This window comes from Bison bison, unplaced genomic scaffold (genome assembly GCF_000754665.1).
Source record: "Bison bison bison isolate TAMUID 2011002044 unplaced genomic scaffold, Bison_UMD1.0 scf7180017864453, whole genome shotgun sequence".
Classification (NCBI taxonomy): domain Eukaryota; kingdom Metazoa; phylum Chordata; class Mammalia; order Artiodactyla; family Bovidae; genus Bison; species Bison bison.
The window spans coordinates 735914-739942 of record NW_011495015.1 but is presented as its reverse complement, the minus strand read 5'-3'; the positions used below and the strand labels follow the sequence as shown (position 1 = coordinate 739942).

Sequence of the window (4029 nt, the reverse complement as noted above, 5' to 3'; positions counted from 1 at the left end):
CCGGGTCGGGCGCGAGCAGAGGCGCTGCACCTGTTGGTGCGCCCCGCCTACGCTGCTGAGGCCCGGCGGAGTGGATCTTTCCCTCAGGCAGAGGCTATCTTCGACTCTTCGGACGCCTCTCTCGGTAGGTCCCTCGTCACATACTTTTTGTTGAGCGTCTGTTCTGTGGGGCCTTGTCAGTGGCGGTGCCGTCAGGAACCCGGCCGACGGCAGGTGAAGCGGCGCGGCCGTCAGGCTCCCACAGTAAGGGGGACTTGTGCGCCCGGGCGAGGTAGGCCCACCGGGCCTGAGGGGAAGAAATGAGGAAAGAGACTTGAGAGACTGTGGCGGGTCAAGTCGTGAGGGCCCTGCTTGGGGGAGCGGGGACGCGGGCGCGTTCTTTCCCAGATGGGTTTGAGCAGGCAAGCGTGACCGCGACTGAGGTGTAGGCAGCACGGGCTTTCCTCAGCGGCCGAAGAGCAGGGAAGCGGGAGCTAAGTTCAGGGTTGAGTCTCGCCGCCTGGCCGCGGCCCCGGAGGCTGGGTCGTTTCCTCACAGAGAGAATTCAGAGGCTGCGGGGCGGGAGCGCGAGGGCCGTCCCAAGTTTCTCCCCGCGAGTCGGTAACGTGGGCGGGACGGCGGGGAAGAGGGGTAGTAGCTAACGGGCGGGACTCGGGGGTCTCCTCTGGATCTTCCGGCCGCCGCCTCCTCAGGGGGCAGCGAGTTTTGTTCGTCGTTTGGTCTTTCGAGTCTGTCTTGGTGGCCGGCGCGGGACGGGCAATGCCCGGGTGCGGTGGTGATTCTATTGTAACGAGGGCTTAACTAGCAGAAGGTTACTTTCTGACACGGAGGTTCCCGCCCTTGTCTGTCTCCTCAAGAACCGCCTGGTCACAGGATGTAAGGTCTCCTGTCACATGGCCCACACCCCCTTCTCTGCTCATTCTGCCTGCTCTAACATTGATTGCCCCCCCTCAAGGAGTCTGGACCCTTAGAATCTTTTAAGGGTCGAAGGTCCACCTTCTGTAGCTGCTTCAAGCCGAGTCAGGGCTTATCCCTACCTGTGGGGTCCAGACCACCTTGCTGTCAGAGGTAGGGGCCTCCGGGACACGGATGGAGCGCAGGGAGTAGGAAACTGCAGCTCAGTCCAGGTGATGTTGGTTGTCTCCATCTTCATGTGGGCCAGGTTGAAATCCCTGGCATACTGTCACCTGCAGGTGAAACTTGTAATGTGGAAAAAACAAACTTAACAAGCAGGTTTAGAAGGCAGGGGCCAAAATTCAGCAGAAGTACTGTTGGGAACAGAGGTCCAAATAGGGGTAGGACCAGGGGTATGTATTAACAGTACCCCTTCTGACTGTGGTCCATATGGAGTCTGCACTGCAGTTACCCTTTCCAAAATTGTGTAGCTGTTGAGCCTGCTTTATATACCTTTTGGATATCTTCCACCTGGCCAGTGGTGATGATGTAGGTGCAACGTGGTTTTATGGTTTGTTGCAAATACCCTTCCCTGCTCTGCTAGGAGATAGCCCAAGGCCAGTCTTCTACATTGGCTAGGGATTAAGGGAGATCAAACCAGTCCATCCTAATGGAAATCAGTGTTGAATATTCATTGGAAGGACTGATGCTGAAGCTCAAACTCCAGTACTTTGGCCACCTGATGCGAAGAACTGACTCATTTGAAAAGGCCCTGATGCTGGGAAAGACTGAAGGCGGGAGGAGAAGGGGGCGACAGAGGATGAGATGGTTGGATGGCGTCACCAACTCGACGGACATGAGTTTGAGTAAACTCCGGGAATTGGTGATGGACAGGGAGGCCTAGCGTGCTGCAGTCCATGGGGTCGCAAAGAGTCAGACATGACTGAACTGAACTGAAGGGAGGTTGAGAGTCTGGAGAGTACATTCCTCGTGCTCCTGGTTGGGGTAGAGTAATTCCCTACTTATGAAGCCTTGCCTTGTGGTAGGCAAAATCTCCCTGTGGGGCCACTAGACCAACAGCAGTTACACTGCCTGCCAAGAGAGGCCAGCTGCACACTTGAGCCAGGGGTAGGGAATGAAGACATATACTGATGTTCCTCCAGGGGCTAAAAAGGCGAATGTGCAGGATACCATGGTTAATCATCTGTGTATGCATTGGTAGCCACCGCTCAGAGGGGACGCACATGAATGGGACCCTGCAGCCTTCCTTTTGGGTTTCTGAGGTTAGGGTAAAACTAACCTGTCCTGGAGCACATAGCCACATCTGGGTTCTGTTTACTTGAAGAAGCTGGCTCTGCCAGGTGAGGGTGGAGTCTGCTTAGTAGGTGCAGCTGGGGCCTTGATTTGCTTCGGATCCCCACCTCTAGCAACTGGGTCTTATCTGGGAGGAAGAGATTCCTCTTCAAGCAAGGCAGTTATGTTACATTCTGTGAATGAAGGAGGTAGAGTGCCCCCTTTCCAGTTTCAAAAATGGGTGTAGGTCGTGCACTACCAGGATCCCAGATGTATACAATGGGTGGAATTCTGGTCCCATCTATCTCTGTTGAGATCACTTTAGGTGTCCCTCTTTTGCATTTGTATCTTTGAAACGACCTTCAGCATATGCGTCATGTCCTATCCCTAAAGATGACTACCAGATCTTGAAGTCTTGAAAGTTGGATCCCTGTGGGTTTTCAGAAAAGGCTGGGTACTTTTCCAGTCAAGTTAGTGCAGAGATGACTGAGGACAGTTTAAAGCATGTCCAGTTGACCATGGAAAGAAGCCCTTCTATGCGTGGTTCCCAAGACTAGTTGGACTGGTTAAGGATGTAGAAAGAAGTGTTGGCTGAGGCTGAGTAGAAGATGGGTCACCCCAGGGCCTCATGAGGGTTGTTGTGGCAGATACAACAGTTATTAAGACTTTCATTTTTTTCCTACGGTGAAGGATATTTGTACTATGGAGTTGCTCTTCCATCCCCCTTGTGTGGATACCCATAGAAGGGAGACAAATATTAGGGTGAATAATGGTTTCGGGGTGGCAGCAGTGAGCTTTCTTGAGTTGAAATAAGTAAGAGAATAATAGCAAAAATGACAGCTAGGAGTCCAACTCACCAACTCATTTTACTTACCTGCCCACAATGTCTGTCTTTTAAGTATATATATTCAACTTGTTGATTTGTAATTTTAAAAAACTTTATATATTTATTTATGGCTTCTCTGGGTCTTTGTTGCTTTGCCTGGACCTTTTTTAAGTTGTGGTGAGCGGGGCTACTCTTTGTTGCAGTGCGTGGGCTTCTCTTGCAGTGGCTTCTCTTGTAGTGGAGCACAGGCTCTAGGCAAGCGCACTGCAGTAGTTGTGGATTGCAGGCTCTACAGCATGGGCTCAGTAGTTGTAGCACACGGACGTAGTTGCTCCACAGCTTGTGGAATCTTCCTTTACCATGTCTCATGCATTGACAGGAGGATTCTTATCAACTGCACCACCAAGGAAGTCCCTACTTGTTGATTTTTAAATAGGAACCTCAGGCCTTCAGTGGGCTCACAGGTCCACTTGGAGGTGTCTTCCTTTTCATAGCTGGAGTCCTTTGTGGACTCAAGAGGAACCGGCTTGATTTGGAACAGGTGAATGCAGTTGTTGATCCCATGTAATTTTACTGCCATGGGGTGTTGAGAGTGTTCCCAGGTGGTACTAGTGGTAAAGAATCCACCTGCCAATGCAGGAGACATAAGAGACTCAAGTTCAGTCTCTGAACTGAGGAGATCCCTTGGAGGAGGGGATGGCAACCCACTCCAGTACTCTTGCCTGAAGGATCCCCATGGACAGAGGAGCATGGTGGGCTACAGTCCATAGGGTCGCATAGAGTTGGACATGACTGAAGTGATTTAGCATGCACACATACAGGGGTGCTGAGAAGAACTTAGTAAGGGCCCTTCCACTTGGGCAGTAATTAATCAGAGGGAGACCCTTCTCTCCATGTTTTTAGGAAGACAAAATCACCCAGCTAAACCTGAAGGGAGTCAGTTTCTTGACTGGGGGCCAGAAAAACCTGATTTCCGTATTCTGAAATTGCCTTTTGGGATGTATTGTTCAGTCATT

General features: G+C 51.6%; 1 protein-coding gene across 2 annotated transcripts in view; it reads left to right on the top strand.

Annotated features, from left to right (window-relative positions):
* Nucleotides 1–4029, top strand: part of SLMO1 (slowmo homolog 1 (Drosophila)) — a 73246-nt gene continuing 69217 nt past the window's right edge. For both annotated transcript variants that reach the window (XM_010859049.1, XM_010859050.1), the window contains exon 1: nt 1–124. The gene's annotated coding sequence lies outside the window, so the exon portion shown is untranslated. The remainder of the gene's footprint in view (nt 125–4029) is intronic.